Raw genomic sequence first — 19,532 nt, forward strand, 5'->3', positions numbered from 1 at the left:
TAAGTCAAATTTAATGTAAGAAACAATGGTAACCTTAACCTCAGTGGGTTCAGATCACATTTTGGGCTTTTATTATCTCACGGCATTGTGTCTTGATTTGTTATGACAACCAGCGCTGTATAAAAATATCAGAAAGCAATCAACACTACAGATCGGACGACTTCAAAGCAGCCGTTTCCCAAATCCTGATGTCTTCCTTAAGGCTCTCCCCCTCCCCCCTGCTTCAGCCTGGGAGTGCTCACCTGTTTGTCTTTTCCACGCAGGTAACAAACCCCCTTTCAGAGAGCCGCCGCCGCCGGCGTGAGCTTTACAGCACTTTAATGAGCCCTTCAGCAGCCGGCCTCTTTACGGCCCAACTCGCACAACGGCCTCATTGTGTAGCAGCAGATAATCTCAGTTTATACCTCCTCACCTCACTATCACCTCACTATCACTCACTATCACACAGAGCACGGCCTAATTACTCTCACCCCACTCTCCCCTGGATCATCGCTCAGCATTATCTTGTCCCTGCTTGCTTTAGGAAATGAGATGGAGTTGGACAAAGACCTTAGAGGGTCTCTTCCTGCTCCTCACACTAACTACTAAAACTACTACTGTTTAAGGAAATGATGAGTTTCTTTAATTTGACCAAATTAAAAACCTCTGGAATATAATCAAGAGGAAGATGGATGATCAGAAGCCATCAAACCAAACTGAACTTCTTGAATTTTTGCACCAGGAGTAAAGCAGCATAAAGTTATCCAAAAGCAGTGTGTAAGACTGGTGGAGGAGAACATGCCAAGATGCATTATAAAACAGGGTTATTCCACCAAATATTGATTTCTGAACTCTTAAAACTTTATGAATATGAACTTGTTGATTTCTTTGCATTATTTGAGGTCTGAAAGCTCTGCATCCTTTATGTTATTTCAGCCATTTCTCATTTTCTGTAAAAAAATGCTCTACATAACAATATTTTTTGTGGAATTGGGAAGAAATGTTGTCTGGAGTTTATAAAAAAAACCAACAAAAATCATTTTGCTCAAACATAAACCTATAAATAGCAAAATCAGAGAAACTGATTCAGAAACTGAAGTGGTCTCTTCATTTTTTGCAGAGCTGTATATACTAGGGTTTAATAAAATACTTCTGTAGAAGTTGAAGAAGTGTCAACTCAAGCTTTTTACTCTTTAAGTAAAAGTGTTTAAAAAATACAGGTTTTTAAAACTACTTAAAGTATAAAAGTTAAAGTAATGTAAGGAGAAAAAATAAATCCATTAAGAACAAAAACTTGAGTCCTATAGTGCACCACTACCCCCCCCCCCCACCCAAAACACATTTTTCTAAAAGCCACAATGACTATAATGTTAAAATATTAAAATAATAATAATATAATTTGGGATTTTGCACTAGGATGTTCCCTGTTTCAGCTGCATATATGCTGATTGTAAATGAATGTATTTTAGTAGAATGTAAATATATTAAAGAAATTTAGTTGGACTGGAGTTTGTCTGGAGTTCTCTTGAGTCTCTGCACGGATCATCTTCATACTAGACTACATACATCTGCTATGTTCTTGCTGGAGTGTGGGGGGGGGGGGGGGGTGTGGCGTGATGTGCAGGTGACTGTGCTCTCTCAGGGCTCTGGCAGCTGACGGCAAGCTGCATGACCAGGATTTGAACCGACAATCTCCTGATAATAGTGGTAGCACTTAGCCTGCTGGACCACTCGGAGGTCCACAATGTTTTTTTTAATTTTATTTTAATCAAATAAAAAATCTGAAAGGTGTGATAAGCCCCCCTAAATCAAAACTTAGTAGAGTCACCTGTGGATCTCTGCAGCTCCTCCAGAGTGACCATGGGCCTCTTGGCTGCTTGTCTCACCAGTGCTCTCCTTGCTGGATCTGTCAGTTTGGGTAAACCATGGCCATGAGTAGGTTTACAGTTACAGTAGAATTCTTCTCTACAACTTTATCTCTGACCTGTCTGGTGAGTTTCTTGATCTCATCATGATGCTGCCTGTTCACTATTGTTTACTAACAAACCACTGAGGCCTTCACAGAACAGCTGACTAAATTACTGAAACTCAGCTGTATTAGATTTATTAACTAATTAATTAAGACTTCTTCTGAATTATACTTAGGGGTTTAGGTTTCACAGTAAAGGTGCATGAATACTTTTGCACATCTCATTTTTTCAGATTTTTATTGGATGAGAATATTTAAAAAACATTAAACCATTAATATAAAATGAATTATTTTAATTGAAATCTTTTTAAAATCTCAATAAAATACATTTAAGTTTGTGTTGCATTTAAGGTGTGAAAATGGAAAAAATGTGAAGCTGCTAAAGTGGTTTGCAAAAGTATTCATACCCTTTGAACTTATCCATATTTTGTAACATTACCGACACAAAGTGGTATACAATTGTAAAGTCGAAATAAAATTATGCACGATTCAAAACACTTTTTACAAATGAAAAACTGAAAAGTGCGGTGTGCAAAAGTACTTCGTGGACAAAAGTCAACACTTCGTGGAACCTCCTTTTGTTGCAATTACAGCTGCAAGTCTTTTAGGGTATGTCTCCACCAGCTTTGCACATCTAGTGACTGAAATTTTGATCCATTCTTCTTTGCAAATCAGCTTAAGCTCACTCAGATTGGATGAACAGCATTTGTGAACAACAGTTTTTAGATCTTGCCACAAGTTCTTGATTAGTTTTAGGTCTGGACATGAATATGTTTGGTTTTAGACCATTCTGCTGTAGCTCTGGCTGTATGTTTAGGGCTACAATGAGGTGTGGATCTCTGCATTTCATCCAGAGTCACCATGGGCCTCTTGGCTGTATATCTGATCAGTGCTCTCCTTGTTCGGCCTGTAAGTTTAGGTGGACGGCCTTGTCTTGGTAGGTTTACAGTTGTGTTATACTCTTTCCATCTCCGGATAATGGATTGAACAGTGCTCTGTGAGATGTTCAAAGCTTGGGAAATCTTTTTATAGCCTAAGCCTGTTTTAAACTTCTCCACAACCTTATTCCTGTCCTGTCTGGTGTGTTATTTGGACTTCATGATGCTGTTTACTCCCCAATATTCTCTGAACCAACCTCTAAGGCTATTTTTTATTTGTAAAAAATGTTTTGATTCGTGCATAATTTTCTTTTCAATTCATAATTGTATTCTACCTTGTGTTGGTCTTTCACGTTAAATTCCAATGAAATATATTTAAGTTGGAGGTTGTAATGTTACAAAATATGGAAGCCACTGTATAAGTTTAGGATTTGTTTTACAGTATAGTGCATTATTGGCCCATTTGTCTAGGAAACACAACCTTTGGTAAGTCGGAATGCTTTTAACTCCTACAGGAACATTACCCAGACAATAATATCTCAGTATATATATCTGTTCAAGGTAATTATGATCATAATTTCCACAATGAAATTACTGTCTAGCATGGATTTACTGCGGCCGTTGTCTTATCACAGCGTTTTATTGCCAATCTCTGAGTGTAATGTATCTGTGAACACCTCTGACGTGTCGGTCGTTATCTCCTCGCAGCGTGATTGGAAACGATTGGACATCATTAAAGTCATGTGCTCAAACGGTCCGATGTTTAGAAGCAGTTTAGAAGTTTATTTATTGTGTTTTACTCAGTGCTGAGTGGGCTGTGCAGTACCTATACCTGACCTGAAATGATCTAGCATGTAGTGTAATTTAGAACTGTAGTGCAGAACATTTCATTATTGAGGTCCTACAACCAGTGGCTCTACCTTTACTGAATAGATAACAAATGCTGCACTTTTCCTTTCCTGATGAGGGCCAGTTTCACCATTATAATAGTTTTAATATGTCTTTACAGTGACTACACCTGAGGACACTCAAGGTTCTTGAAATTCTTCTTTGCAGATTGACTGACCTTCATTTCTTCTTAAAGTCTTCTTGTTCTTTACTTAATTGAGTAGTTCTTGCTTCTCATAATCTGGATTAGAACATTACTCACGTAGAGCTATTCACTGTATTCCTGTAACTCTACCTCTTCACTACTTTCCAACTGATGCTCTTAAACACATTAAAGGCGTCATTGCATCAGTGCTCCGGTGTTCATGCATAACACTGCTTTAGGTGGAGGAGTAGTGGGGGGCGGGGAGAAACGATAGGATTTTAACTCTTGCTCAGGAATATTCAGACATGCAAACATATCACCTCTGACTGACTAACAGCACTGTGACACCAAGAGGCAGTGAGACGGACAACAGTTAGAAACATTTTAAAATAAAGACATTTTTACACTAATAACAGTCTTTACAATGTCAGATGTTACTTTATAACCTGTGTAATAATGCCCTGCTAAGTGCAGTTTAGCCACTGACCTAGTCTTAGAGTCTCTGTAAAACACCAAATCCACCGGAGATCCTATTTAAACCTATAGTTACTTACACACAGAGGTGGGTAGTCCAGATCCAGAAAGTAAAAATGCACCCCAGGCTGAGTTTTGTTGGCTGAGCCGCAGCAGAGCCGCCCAGGCAGTTGGAACAAAACCCCGGGGTGGATTTTTACTTTTAACTAGTGTAAACAGAACTGTTCTAAACATACTCCTATCTATCTCAATAGTACTTGGCTGGTGGTGTTCCTCCATAGACAATTTCTAACCATTTGTTTCTTAGGGTAAAGAATATAAACACTGATGAGTTATTCGCACAAATAGAACAGGTATGAACTGCATGCATGCAGCTTGTTTTTTCTGAATATTTTCTTTTACTAGCTGCTGCAGGGTTAAACATGTGGCTCTTTCTGAAAAATCCCTGACCTTCCCTCGCCCTGCCTCGACTCTCTCGTACTTTAGCCCCGCCCCCCTTCTCCTCTGGGCTTTGGGAACAATGCCAGACAGTTCTTTCTATTCTTCTATTGTTTAGTTCACACACTCAGTCTAATGGCTGAGAGAATTTAAAGCTTCCTAAACAACAGAGAGCGACACGTCTAAACACACTATAGACCTGAAACGTTTCATTAACACACACACTCCCACAGTGGGGGTGTCAACACCTTCCCTTAACCACTTCAGTTCAGAGACCTGTAGGAACTGTGTTATATGTACATTTTCTAATTGCAAAAATACAAAAAAGATAAAACTTGTTGACTGGAGGATTACATAAAACAATTACATATATTGTACATTTGTGTATATATTACATAAAAAATGCAATGGCTTGCAAATCTAATAGACCCATATTTTTATTAACAAAAGAACAATAGAACAAAAGAACACATCAGATGTGCTAAATGAGAGAGACATTTTACCACCTGAGGCACCTGAAGATCACCAACATCCAATATTAACCATCAGCCTTGTCCCTTACACACAGGGATTTCTCCAGATTCTCTGAATCTTCTAATGATATTATTGGCTGTAAATGGTGGGAAATACAAAGTCCTTATTATTTTATGATGAGGAACGTTTTTCTGGAATTGTTTCACAATTTTAAAACACAGTTTTTTGACAGGTTTGGGATGCTCTGCCTATATTTGTATATTATTTATTCCTCTTTTTTAACAGTTTTTATTAGTAACACTTACATTTTTAATATTTTGTTTTTCATTAAAATGGCTCATTTTTAGCATCTGATGTGTTTTATGTTCTACTGTAAATAAAATACGGGTCTTTGCAAATCATTGTATTCTGTTTATATTTACATTTAGTAACATTGTACACAGTGCATTCAAGCCTGATGTTCTTTAGGTTAATAATTTGATCTACTGACTAGATTTGTCTATTTTCAGTAAGCAATTTCCCTCTTAAAGAATACACTCTGGATATCCGGTGGCGTCTCCCATTAGCGGCAAACCGTAATTAATTTTGTGTACAATACCTTAAAAACAGAGCAACTCAGTTATTATTTTCTACTTTTTAGTATTTAAAACATTGTTTTATAAAGCTACAAAGATCACTGAAAGTAGTACACACTGAATATATAGTGAAGGCAGGTCAGTGTATAATGATGCGCTGTGAGCAGGATTTGAACCTGCGCGGGGAAACCCCATTGGATTTCGAGTCCAACGCCTTAACCACTCGGCCATCACAGGCCTGACAGCTTACCCTCTACTGAAAGTACTGAGAGTACTGAATACTGAATCTCTAATACTGAATACTGAAAATAGACTACTGAGTACTGAATCTCTAATACTGAAAACTGAATATATTGTACTCAATACTGAATCTCACATGTTAATTATCAAATATCTAATACTAAATTAATAATGTAAAGTATTGAATACTGAATCTCAATTACTGGGAAATGAATATTACATACTAAATTTGCAATAGTGAAAAATGAATCTCCAACAGTATATACTGAATACTAAACATTATTTGTTAATACAAGTACTGCATCTCAAATATTGAATTCCTGTTGGCAAATACTGACAACTAAATAATGGATTCTAAATGACCAACACTAAAAACTGAATTTTGATACTGAATCTCTAATACTGAAAACAGAATCTCTAATACTGAATACTGAATCACTAATACTGAATACTGAATATAGACTACTGAATACTGAATCTCTCATACCAAATTCTAAATCAATAGTACTGAATACTGAATCTCTAATACTGAATAACCAATATATAAAAAATACCACATTCTGAATCTAAAACACTTAATACTGAATTTGAAATATTGAATCTCTATTACTAAACACTAAATGTAGTACAGAATATTAATTCTTAAATTTTAACATTAAATTCTAAATCTTTAAAGCTGAATACTATACCTCTAATACTGAATTCTGAATCTCTAATACTAACTTCTAAATCTAAAGTACTGATCACTAAATCTCAAATACTGACTACTAAATTTCAAATCCTGAATACTATATCTCTAATAAAAAGTACTGAATCTCAATAGTAAATACTAAAGTAAAGTAAAGTACTAAGCAGTTTTTTTTTACCAGAACTCATAACGAAATTCAGGTACAATACTCTACCTTATCACTACAGTAGTAAGTGCTTATAAGGAAAGTGTAAATGTTGTGCTGTGAGTAGCACACACTGGATATTTAGTGAAGGCGGGTCAGTGTATAATGATTCGCTGTGAGCAGGATTCGAACCTGCGCGGGGAAACCCCATTGGATTTCGAGTCCAACGCCTTAACCTCTCGGCCATCACAGCACTGACAGCTAACCCTCTACTGAAAGTACTGAGAGTACTGAATACTGAATTTCTTATACTGAATACTGAATTTAGAATACTGAATACTGAATCTCTAATACTGAACACTGAATCTCTAATACTAAATTGTAAATCAGTAGTCCTGAATATAGACTGCTGAACACCAAATCTCTAATACTGAATACTAAATCTCTAATACTGAATAACAAAGATTAAATACTAAATTTTAATATCAAATTCTAAATCTCTACAGCTAAATACTATACCTCTAATACTGCATTCTGATCTCTAATACTAATTTCTAAATCTAAAGTACTGATCACTGAATCTCAAATACTGACTTCTAAATCTCAAATCCTGAATACTATATCTCTAATACAAAGTACTGAATCTCAATAGTAAATACTAAAGTAATTATATAACAGTTTTTTTTAACTGAACTCTTACCGAAATGCAGGTACAATACTCTACCTTATCGCTACAGTAGTGAGTCCTCATATGTAAGGTGTAAATGTTGTGCTGTGAGCAATACACACTGGATATTTAGTGGAGGCGGGTCAGTGTATAATGATTTGCTTTGAGCAGGATTCTCTACTGAAAGTTCTGAGAGTACTGAATACTGAATCTCTAATACTGAACACTGAAAATAGACTACTGAATACTGAATCTCTTATACTAAATTCTAAATCAATACTACTGAATATAGAGTACTGAATGTAGAATATAGACTACTGAACACTGATTCTCTAATATTGAATACTGAATCTCAAATACTAAATCTCTATTACTAAATTCTGAATATAGAGTACTGAATATTGAAACTCACGGCCATCACAGCCCTGACATCTTACCCTCTACTGAATATTGAATCTCTAATACTGAATACTGAATATAGACTACTGAATACTAAATCTCTAATACTGAATAGTAAATCTCTAATACTGAAAACTGAATCTCTAATACTGAATACTGAATCTCTAATACTGAATACTAAATCTCTAATACTGAAAACTGAATCTCTAATACTGAATTCTGAATCTCTAATACTGAATACTAAATCTCTAATACTGAAAACTGAATCTCTAATACTGAATACTGAATCTCTAATACTGAATACTAAATCTCTAACACTGAAAACTGAATCTCTAGTACTGAATACTGAATGTCTTATACTGAATACTGAATCTCAAATACAGAATACTGAATCTCTAATACTATAATTAAAATCTAAACAACTGCTTCGGAAATGTTATCTTTTAATATAAAATCTTGAATAATAAATACTTAATCTTCAATATTGAAAATATAATCTCAAATCCTGGATAATATTTCTCTAATGCTAGACTTTCTACCAGTAGTGTACCATATCACTACAGTAGTGAGTTCTCATATGTAAAGTTTAAATGTGGTTATGCTGTGAGTAATACACACTGGATATTTAGTGGAGGCGGGTCAGCGTATAATGATTCGCTGTGAGCAAGATTCGAACCTGCGCGGGGAAACCCCAATGGATTTCGAGTCCAACGGCTTAACCTCTCGGCCATCACAGCCCTGACATCTTGCCCTCTACTGAAAGTTCTGAGAGTACTGAATACTGAATCTCTAATACTGAATACTAAAAAATAGACTACTGAATACTGAATCTCTCATACTAAATTCTAAATCGATAGTACTGAATATAGAGTACTGAATGCTAAATATAGACTACTGAACACTGATTCTCTAATATTGAATACTGAATCTCAAATACTGAATACTGAATCTCAAATACTAAATACTGAATCTCTAATACTGAATAATGAAATTAATAAATAATTAATCTTCAACATTGAAAATGTAATCTTGAATTATGAATATCAGATCCTAGATGCTATGTCTCTAATGCTAAAGTACTGAATCTCACCATTCAATTCTGACGTTACTACAGTATATAATAAGTTTTATACCAGTAGTCTACCTTATCACTACAGTAGTGAGTCCTCGTATGGTAAGTGTAAATGTTGTGCTGTGAGTAATACACACTGGATAATTAGTGGAGGCGGGTCAGTGTATAATGATTCGCTGTGAGCAGGATTCGAACTTGCACGGGGGAACCCCATTGGATTTCGAGTCCAACGCCTTAACCTCTAATACTGAAAACTTAATCTTTAATACTGAATACTGAATCTCTAATACTGAAAACTTAATCTCTAATACTGAATACTGAATCTCTAATACTGAATACTGAATCTCTAATACTGAATACTGAATCTCTAATACTGAATACTAAATCTCAAATCTCTCAGACCCTATGTCTCTAATGCTAAAGTACTAAATCTCAACATTAAATTCTGACGTTACTACAGTATATAATAGGTTTTCTACCAGTAGTGTACCTTATCACTACAGTAGTGAGTTCTCATATGTAAAGTTTAAATGTTGTTGAGTTGTACAAAGATTACTGTAAGAAGTACACACTGGATATTTAGTGGAAGCAGGCAATCCAATCCTGAATACCAAATCTCTAATACTATGTTCCAATCTAAACAACTGCTTAGTAAATCTTATATGCTAAATACAGAATCTTGAATAATAAATACTTAATCTTCAATATTAAAAATGTAATCTCAAATCCTGGATATTATGTCTCTAATGCTAAAGTACTGAATTTCAACATTCAGTTCTGAAGTTACTACATAATATGTTGTCTACCAGTAGTCTACCTTATCACTACAGTAATGTGTCATCATATGGAAAGTGTAAATGTGGTCATGCTGTGAGTAATACACACTGGATATTTAGTATAGTGAATCGCTGTGAGCAGGATTTGAACCTGCGCGGGGAAACCCCATTGGATTTCAAGTCCAACGCCTTAACCACTCGGCCTTCAAAGCCCTGTTAGCTCACTCTCTACTGAGAGTACTGAATACTGAATCTCTAATACTTAATACTAAAAAGAGACTACTGAATCTCTCATACTAAATTCTAAATCGATAGTACTGAATATGGAGTACTGAATGCTGAAAATAGACTACTGAACACTGATTCTCTAATATTGAATACTGAATCTCAAATACTGAATACTGAATCAGAAATTCTGAATACTGAATCTCTAATACTAAATACTGAATATAGAGTACTGAATACTGAATGTCTAATACTAAATACTGAATATAGAATACTGAATTCTGAATATAGAGTACTGAATACTGAAACTCACGGCCATCACAGCCCTGACAGCTCATCCTCTACTGAAAGTACTGAGTACTGAATTCCTAATACTGAATAAGGAATCTCAAATACTGAATACTGAATCTCTAATACTGAAAAATGAATCTCCAATCCTGAATACCAAATCTCTAATACTATGTTCCAATCTAAACAACTGCTTAGTAAATCTTATATGCTAAATACAGAATCTTGAATAATAAATACTTAATCATCAATATTAAAAATGTAATCTCAAATCCTGGATATTATGTCTCTAATGCTAAAGTACTAAATTTCAACATTCAGTTCTGTAGTTACTACATAATATGTTGTCTACCAGTAGTCTACCTTATCACTACAGTAATGTGTCATCATATGGAAAGTGTAAATGTGGTCATGCTGTGAGTAATACACACTGGATATTTAGTATAGTGAATCGCTGTGAGCAGGATTTGAACCTGCGCGGGGAAACCCCATTGGATTTCAAGTCCAACGCCTTAACCACTCGGCCATCACAGCCCTGTTAGCTTGCCCTCTACTGAGAGTACTGAATACTGAATCTCTAATACTAAATTCTAAATCGATAGCACTGAATATGGAGTACTGAATGCTGAGTATAGACTACTGAACACTGTTTCTCTAATATTGAATACTGAATCTCAAATACTGAATACTAAATCAGAAATTCTGAATACTGAATCTCTAAAACTAAATACTGAATATAGAGTACTGAACACTGAATGTCTAATACTAAATACTGAATATAGAATACTGAATACTGAATCTCTAATACTGAATACTGAATATAGAGTACTGAATACTGAATCTCTAATACTAAATACTGAATATAGAATACTGAATACTAAATCTCTAATACTGAAAAATGAATCTCCAATCCTGAATACCAAATCTCTAATACTATGTTCCAATCTAAACAACTGCTTAGTAAATCTTATATGCTAAATACAGAATCTTGAATAATAAATACTTAATCTTCAATATTAAAAATGTAATCTCAAATCCTGGATATTATGTCTCTAATGCTAAAGTACTGAATTTCAACATTCAGTTCTGTAGTTACTACATAATATGTTGTCTACCAGTAGTCTACCTTATCACTACAGTAATGTGTTGTCATATGGAAAGTGTAAATGTGGTCATGCTGTGAGTAATACACACTGGATATTTAGTATAATGAATCGCTGTGAGCAGGATTTGAACCTGCGCGGGGAAACCCCATCGGATTTCAAGTCCAACGCCTTATCCACTCGGCCATCACAGCCCTGACAGCTCACCCTCTACTGAGAGTACTGAACACTGAATCTCTAATACTTAATACTGAAAAGAGACTACTGACTACTGAATCTCATACTACATTCTAATCGATAGTACTGAATATGGAGTACTGAATGCTGAATATAGACTACTGAACACTGATTCTCTAATATTGAATACTGAATCTCAAATACTGAATACTGAATCAGAAATTCTGAATACTGAATCTCTAATACTAAATACTGAATATAGAGTACTGAATACTGAATGTCTAATACTAAATACTGAATATAGAATACTGAATACTAAATCTCTAATACTAAATACTGAATATAGAATACTGAATACTAAATCTCTAATACTGAATAATGAATATAGAGTACTGAATACTGAATCTCTAATACTGAATACTTTATCTCAAATCCTGTACTAATACTATATTCCAAATCTTGAATAATAAATACTTAATCTTCAATATTGAAAATATAATCTCAAATCCTGGATACTATGTATCTAATGCTAAAGTACTGAATCTCAACATTCAATTTTGAAGTTACTATATAATATTTTGTCTACCAGTAGTTTACCTTATCACTACAGTAGTAAGTGCTTATATGGAAAGTGTAAATGTTGTGCTGTGAGTAGCACACACTGGATATTTAGTGAAGGCGGGTCAGTGTATAATGATTCGCTGTGAGCAGGATTTGAACCTGCGCGGGGAAACCCCATTGGATTTCAAGTCCAACGCCTTAACCACTCGGCCATCACAGCCCTGACAGCTCACTCTCTACTGAGAGTACTGAATACTGAATATCTAATACTGAATACGGAAAAGAGACTACTGACTACTGAATCTCTCATACTACATTCTAAATCGATAGTACTGAATATAGATTACTGAATGCTGAATATAGACTACTGAACACTGATTCTCTAATATTGAATACTAAATCTCAAATACTGAATACTGAATATAGAATACTGAATACTGAATCTCTAATACTGAATACTGAATCTCTAATACTGAATACTGAATCTCTAATACTGAATACTGAATATAGAGTACTGAATACTGAATCTCAAATCCTGTACTAATACTATATTCCAAATCTAAACAACTGCTTAGTAAATCGTATCTATTAAATACATAATCTTGAATAATATACACTTAATCTTCAATATCGAAAATACAATCTCAAATCCTGGATACTATGTATCTAATGCTAAAGTACTGAATCTCAACATTCAATTCTGAAGTTACTATATTGTCTACCAGTAGTTCATCTTAGCACTACAGTAGTAAGTGCTTATAAGGAAAGTGTAAATGTTGTGCTGTGAGTAATTAACACTGGATATTTAGTGAAGGCGGGTCAGTGTATAATGATTCGCTGTGAGCAGGATTCGAACCTGCGCGGGGAAACCCCATTGGATTTCGAGTCCAACGCCTTAACCTCTCGGCCATCACAGCCCTGACGCTCACCCTCTACTGAAAGTTCTGAAAGTACTGAATACTGAATCTCTAATACTAAATACTGAATCTCTAATACTGAATTCTGAATATAGAGTACTGAATACTGAAACTCACGGCCATCACAGCCCTGACAGCTCATCCTCTACTGAAAGTACTGAGTACTGAATTCCTAATACTGAATAAGGAATCTCAAATACTGAATACTGAATCTCTAATACTGAAAAATGAATCTCCAATCCTGAATACCAAATCTCTAATACTATGTTCCAATCTAAACAACTGCTTAGTAAATCTTATATGCTAAATACAGAATCTTGAATAATAAATACTTAATCTTCAATATTAAAAATGTAATCTCAAATCCTGGATATTATGTCTCTAATGCTAAAGTACTGAATTTCAACATTCAGTTCTGAAGTTACTACATAATATGTTGTCTACCAGTAGTCTACCTTATCACTACAGTAATGTGTCATCATATGGAAAGTGTAAATGTGGTCATGCTGTGAGTAATACACACTGGATATTTAGTATAATGAATCCCTGTGAGCAGGATTTGAACCTGCGCAGGGAAACCCCATTGGATTTCAAGTCCAACGCCTTAACCACTCGGCCTTCAAAGCCCTGTTAGCTCACTCTCTACTGAGAGTACTGAATACTGAATCTCTAATACTTAATACTAAAAAGAGACTACTGAATCTCTCATACTAAATTCTAAATCGATAGTACTGAATATGGAGTACTGAATGCTGAAAATAGACTACTGAACACTGATTCTCTAATATTGAATACTGAATCTCAAATACTGAATACTGAATCAGAAATTCTGAATACTGAATCTCTAATACTAAATACTGAATATAGAGTACTGAATACTGAATGTCTAATACTAAATACTGAATATAGAATACTGAATTCTGAATATAGAGTACTGAATACTGAAACTCACGGCCATCACAGCCCTGACAGCTCATCCTCTACTGAAAGTACTGAGTACTGAATTCCTAATACTGAATAAGGAATCTCAAATACTGAATACTGAATCTCTAATACTGAAAAATGAATCTCCAATCCTGAATACCAAATCTCTAATACTATGTTCCAATCTAAACAACTGCTTAGTAAATCTTATATGCTAAATACAGAATCTTGAATAATAAATACTTAATCATCAATATTAAAAATGTAATCTCAAATCCTGGATATTATGTCTCTAATGCTAAAGTACTGAATTTCAACATTCAGTTCTGTAGTTACTACATAATATGTTGTCTACCAGTAGTCTACCTTATCACTACAGTAATGTGTCATCATATGGAAAGTGTAAATGTGGTCATGCTGTGAGTAATACACACTGGATATTTAGTATAGTGAATCGCTGTGAGCAGGATTTGAACCTGCGCGGGGAAACCCCATTGGATTTCAAGTCCAACGCCTTAACCACTCGGCCATCACAGCCCTGACAGCTCACCCTCTACTTACTGAATACTGAATCTCTAATACTAAATACTGAAAAGAGACTACTGAATCTCTCATACTAAATTCTAAATCGATAGTACTGAATATGGAGTACTGAATGCTGAATATAGACTACTGAACACTGATTCTCTAATATTGAATACTGAATCTCAAATACTGAATACTGAATCAGAAATTCTGAATACTGAATCTCTAATACTAAATACTGAATATAGAGTACTGAATACTGAATGTCTAATACTAAATACTGAATATAGAATACTGAATACTAAATCTCTAATACTAAATACTGAATATAGAATACTAAGTCTCTAATACTGAATAATGAATATAGAGTACTGAATACTGAATCTCTAATACTGAATACTGAATCTCAAATCCTTTACTAATACTATATTCCAAATCTTGAATAATAAATACTTAATCTTCAATATTGAAAATATAATCTCAAATCCTGGATACTATGTATCTAATGCTAAAGTACTGAATCTCAACATTCAATTCTGAAGTTACTATATAATATTTTGTCTACCAGTAGTTTACCTTATCACTACAGTAGTAAGTGCTTATATGGAAAGTGTAAATGTTGTGCTGTGAGTAGCACACACTGGATATTTAGTGAAGGCGGGTCAGTGTATAATGATTCGCTGTGAGCAGGATTTGAACCTGCGCGGGGAAACCCCATTGGATTTCAAGTCCAACGCCTTAACCACTCGGCCATCACAGCCCTGATAGCTCACTCTCTACTGAGAGTACTGAATACTGAATATCTAATACTGAATACGGAAAAGAGACTACTGACTACTGAATCTCTCATACTACATTCTAAATCGATAGTACTGAATATAGATTACTGAATGCTGAATATAGACTACTGAACACTGATTCTCTAATATTGAATACTAAATCTCAAATACTGAATACTGAATATAGAATACTGAATACTGAATCTCTAATACTGAATACTGAATCTCTAATACTGAATACTGAATCTCTAATACTGAATACTGAATATAGAGTACTGAATACTGAATCTCAAATCCTGTACTAATACTATATTCCAAATCTAAACAACTGCTTAGTAAATCGTATCTATTAAATACATAATCTTGAATAATATACACTTAATCTTCAATATCGAAAATACAATCTCAAATCCTGGATACTATGTATCTAATGCTAAAGTACTGAATCTCAACATTCAATTCTGAAGTTACTATATTGTCTACCAGTAGTTCATCTTAGCACTACAGTAGTAAGTGCTTATAAGGAAAGTGTAAATGTTGTGCTGTGAGTAATTAACACTGGATATTTAGTGAAGGCGGGTCAGTGTATAATGATTCGCTGTGAGCAGGATTCGAACCTGCGCGGGGAAACCCCATTGGATTTCGAGTCCAACGCCTTAACCTCTCGGCCATCACAGCCCTGACGCTCACCCTCTACTGAAAGTTCTGAAAGTACTGAATACTGAATCTCTAATACTAAATACTGAATCTCTAATACTGAATTCTGAATATAGAGTACTGAATACTGAAACTCACGGCCATCACAGCCCTGACAGCTCATCCTCTACTGAAAGTACTGAGTACTGAATTCCTAATACTGAATAAGGAATCTCAAATACTGAATACTGAATCTCTAATACTGAAAAATGAATCTCCAATCCTGAATACCAAATCTCTAATACTATGTTCCAATCTAAACAACTGCTTAGTAAATCTTATATGCTAAATACAGAATCTTGAATAATAAATACTTAATCATCAATATTAAAAATGTAATCTCAAATCCTGGATATTATGTCTCTAATGCTAAAGTACTGAATTTCAACATTCAGTTCTGTAGTTACTACATAATATGTTGTCTACCAGTAGTCTACCTTATCACTACAGTAATGTGTCATCATATGGAAAGTGTAAATGTGGTCATGCTGTGAGTAATACACACTGGATATTTAGTATAGTGAATCGCTGTGAGCAGGATTTGAACCTGCGCGGGGAAACCCCATTGGATTTCAAGTCCAACGCCTTAACCACTCGGCCATCACAGCCCTGACAGCTCACCCTCTACTTACTGAATACTGAATCTCTAATACTAAATACTGAAAAGAGACTACTGAATCTCTCATACTAAATTCTAAATCGATAGTACTGAATATGGAGTACTGAATGCTGAATATAGACTACTGAACACTGATTCTCTAATATTGAATACTGAATCTCAAATACTGAATACTGAATCAGAAATTCTGAATACTGAATCTCTAATACTAAATACTGAATATAGAGTACTGAATACTGAATGTCTAATACTAAATACTGAATATAGAATACTGAATACTAAATCTCTAATACTAAATACTGAATATAGAATACTGAATACTAAGTCTCTAATACTGAATAATGAATATAGAGTACTGAATACTGAATCTCTAATACTGAATACTGAATCTCAAATCCTTTACTAATACTATATTCCAAATCTTGAATAATAAATACTTAATCTTCAATATTGAAAATATAATCTCAAATCCTGGATACTATGTATCTAATGCTAAAGTACTGAATCTCAACATTCAATTCTGAAGTTACTATATAATATTTTGTCTACCAGTAGTTTACTTTATCACTACAGTAGTAAGTGCTTATATGGAAAGTGTAAATGTTGTGCTGTGAGTAGCACACACTGGATATTTAGTGAAGGCGGGTCAGTGTATAATGATTCGCTGTGAGCAGGATTTGAACCTGCGCGGGGAAACCCCATTGGATTTCAAGTCCAACGCCTTAACCACTCGGCCATCACAGCCCTGACAGCTCACTCTCTACTGAGAGTACTGAATACTGAATCTCTAATACTGAATATAGAGTACTGAACGCTGAATATAGACTACTGAACACTGATTCTCTAATATTGAATACTAAATCTCAAATACTGAATACTGAATATAGAATACTGAATACTGAATCTCTAATACTGAATACTGAATCTCTAATACTGAATACTGAATATAGAGTACTGAATACTGAATCTCAAATCCTGTACTAATACTATATTCCAAATCTAAACAACTGCTTAGTAAATCGTATCTATTAAATACATAATCTTGAATAATATACACTTAATCTTCAATATCGAAAATACAATCTCAAATCCTGGATACTATGTATCTAATGCTAAAGTACTGAATCTCAACATTCAATTCTGAAGTTACTATATTGTCTACCAGTAGTTCATCTTAGCACTACAGTAGTAAGTGCTTATATGGAAAGTGTAAATGTTGTGCTGTGAGTAATTAACACTGGATATTTAGTGAAGGCGGGTCAGTGTATAATGATTCGCTGTGAGCAGGATTCGAACCTGCGCGGGGAAACCCCATTGGATTTCGAGTCCAACGCCTTAACCTCTCGGCCATCACAGCCCTGACGCTCACCCTCTACTGAAAGTTCTGAAAGTACTGAATACTGAATCTCTAATACTAAATACTGAATCTCTAATACTGAATTCTGAATATAGAGTACTGAATACTGAAACTCACGGCCATCACAGCCCTGACAGCTCATCCTCTACTGAAAGTACTGAGTACTGAATTCCTAATACTGAATAAGGAATCTCAAATACTGAATACTGAATCTCTAATACTGAAAAATGAATCTCCAATCCTGAATACCAAATCTCTAATACTATGTTCCAATCTAAACAACTGCTTAGTAAATCTTATATGCTAAATACAGAATCTTGAATAATAAATACTTAATCATCAATATTAAAAATGTAATCTCAAATCCTGGATATTATGTCTCTAATGCTAAAGTACTGAATTTCAACATTCAGTTCTGTAGTTACTACATAATATGTTGTCTACCAGTAGTCTACCTTATCACTACAGTAATGTGTCATCATATGGAAAGTGTAAATGTGGTCATGCTGTGAGTAATACACACTGGATATTTAGTATAGTGAATCGCTGTGAGCAGGATTTGAACCTGCGCGGGGAAACCCCATTGGATTTCAAGTCCAACGCCTTAACCACTCGGCCATCACAGCCCTGACAGCTCACCCTCTACTTACTGAATACTGAATCTCTAATACTAAATACTGAAAAGAGACTACTGAATCTCTCATACTAAATTCTAAATCGATAGTACTGAATATGGAGTACTGAATGCTGAATATAGACTACTGAACACTAATTCTCTAATATTGAATACTGAATCTCAAATACTGAATACTGAATCAGAAATTCTGAATACTGAATCTCTAATACTAAATACTGAATATAGAGTACTGAATACTGAATGTCTAATACTAAATACTGAATATAGAATACTGAATACTAAATCTCTAATACTAAATACTGAATATAGAATACTGAATACTAAGTCTCTAATACTGAATAATGAATATAGAGTACTGAATACTGAATCTCTAATACTGAATACTGAATCTCAAATCCTTTACTAATACTATATTCCAAATCTTGAATAATAAATACTTAATCTTCAATATTGAAAATATAATCTCAAATCCTGGATACTATGTATCTAATGCTAAAGTACTGAATCTCAACATTCAATTCTGAAGTTACTATATAATATTTTGTCTACCAGTAGTTTACCTTATCACTACAGTAGTAAGTGCTTATATGGAAAGTGTAAATGTTGTGCTGTGAGTAGCACACACTGGATATTTAGTGAAGGCGGGTCAGTGTATAATGATTCGCTGTGAGCAGGATTTGAACCTGCGCGGGGAAACCCCATTGGATTTCAAGTCCAACGCCTTAACCACTCGGCCATCACAGCCCTGACAGCTCACCCTCTACTGAGAGTACTGAATACTGAATATCTAATACTGAATACGGAAAAGAGACTACTGACTACTGAATCTCTCATACTACATTCTAAATCGATAGTACTGAATATAGAGTACTGAACGCTGAATATAGACTACTGAACACTGATTCTCTAATATTGAA

At 34.6% G+C, this 19,532-nt stretch overlaps 17 non-coding genes across 17 annotated transcripts; all 17 read right to left on the reverse strand.

Annotated features, from left to right (window-relative positions):
* Positions 1–5,975: 5,975 nt before the first annotated feature.
* On the reverse strand, positions 5,976–6,058 carry trnas-cga (transfer RNA serine (anticodon CGA)). Its single transcript has one exon. It is a non-coding gene; the product is annotated as a tRNA-Ser (tRNA).
* A 1,006-nt stretch (positions 6,059–7,064) lies between these two features.
* Positions 7,065–7,146, reverse strand: trnas-cga (transfer RNA serine (anticodon CGA)). The gene has a single exon. It is a non-coding gene; the product is annotated as a tRNA-Ser (tRNA).
* A 1,468-nt stretch (positions 7,147–8,614) lies between these two features.
* Positions 8,615–8,696, reverse strand: trnas-cga (transfer RNA serine (anticodon CGA)). The gene has a single exon. It is a non-coding gene; the product is annotated as a tRNA-Ser (tRNA).
* Positions 8,697–9,937: 1,241 nt separating this feature from the next.
* Positions 9,938–10,019, reverse strand: trnas-uga (transfer RNA serine (anticodon UGA)). Its single transcript has one exon. It is a non-coding gene; the product is annotated as a tRNA-Ser (tRNA).
* Positions 10,020–10,772: 753 nt separating this feature from the next.
* trnas-uga (transfer RNA serine (anticodon UGA)) lies at positions 10,773–10,854 on the reverse strand. The gene has a single exon. It is a non-coding gene; the product is annotated as a tRNA-Ser (tRNA).
* A 681-nt stretch (positions 10,855–11,535) lies between these two features.
* Positions 11,536–11,617, reverse strand: trnas-uga (transfer RNA serine (anticodon UGA)). The gene has a single exon. It is a non-coding gene; the product is annotated as a tRNA-Ser (tRNA).
* A 682-nt stretch (positions 11,618–12,299) lies between these two features.
* trnas-uga (transfer RNA serine (anticodon UGA)) lies at positions 12,300–12,381 on the reverse strand. Its single transcript has one exon. It is a non-coding gene; the product is annotated as a tRNA-Ser (tRNA).
* A 615-nt stretch (positions 12,382–12,996) lies between these two features.
* trnas-cga (transfer RNA serine (anticodon CGA)) lies at positions 12,997–13,078 on the reverse strand. Its single transcript has one exon. It is a non-coding gene; the product is annotated as a tRNA-Ser (tRNA).
* A 539-nt stretch (positions 13,079–13,617) lies between these two features.
* On the reverse strand, positions 13,618–13,704 carry trnas-cga (transfer RNA serine (anticodon CGA)). The gene has a single exon. It is a non-coding gene; the product is annotated as a tRNA-Ser (tRNA).
* A 753-nt stretch (positions 13,705–14,457) lies between these two features.
* On the reverse strand, positions 14,458–14,539 carry trnas-cga (transfer RNA serine (anticodon CGA)). The gene has a single exon. It is a non-coding gene; the product is annotated as a tRNA-Ser (tRNA).
* Positions 14,540–15,205: 666 nt separating this feature from the next.
* trnas-uga (transfer RNA serine (anticodon UGA)) lies at positions 15,206–15,287 on the reverse strand. Its single transcript has one exon. It is a non-coding gene; the product is annotated as a tRNA-Ser (tRNA).
* Positions 15,288–15,902: 615 nt separating this feature from the next.
* Positions 15,903–15,984, reverse strand: trnas-cga (transfer RNA serine (anticodon CGA)). The gene has a single exon. It is a non-coding gene; the product is annotated as a tRNA-Ser (tRNA).
* Positions 15,985–16,528: 544 nt separating this feature from the next.
* Positions 16,529–16,610, reverse strand: trnas-uga (transfer RNA serine (anticodon UGA)). The gene has a single exon. It is a non-coding gene; the product is annotated as a tRNA-Ser (tRNA).
* Positions 16,611–17,283: 673 nt separating this feature from the next.
* trnas-cga (transfer RNA serine (anticodon CGA)) lies at positions 17,284–17,365 on the reverse strand. The gene has a single exon. It is a non-coding gene; the product is annotated as a tRNA-Ser (tRNA).
* Positions 17,366–17,896: 531 nt separating this feature from the next.
* trnas-cga (transfer RNA serine (anticodon CGA)) lies at positions 17,897–17,978 on the reverse strand. The gene has a single exon. It is a non-coding gene; the product is annotated as a tRNA-Ser (tRNA).
* A 544-nt stretch (positions 17,979–18,522) lies between these two features.
* On the reverse strand, positions 18,523–18,604 carry trnas-uga (transfer RNA serine (anticodon UGA)). The gene has a single exon. It is a non-coding gene; the product is annotated as a tRNA-Ser (tRNA).
* A 673-nt stretch (positions 18,605–19,277) lies between these two features.
* trnas-uga (transfer RNA serine (anticodon UGA)) lies at positions 19,278–19,359 on the reverse strand. The gene has a single exon. It is a non-coding gene; the product is annotated as a tRNA-Ser (tRNA).
* Positions 19,360–19,532: the final 173 nt, after the last annotated feature.

The sequence above is a fragment of the Astyanax mexicanus genome, unplaced genomic scaffold, assembly GCF_023375975.1.
Source record: "Astyanax mexicanus isolate ESR-SI-001 unplaced genomic scaffold, AstMex3_surface scaffold_33, whole genome shotgun sequence".
Lineage (NCBI taxonomy): Eukaryota > Metazoa > Chordata > Actinopteri > Characiformes > Acestrorhamphidae > Astyanax > Astyanax mexicanus.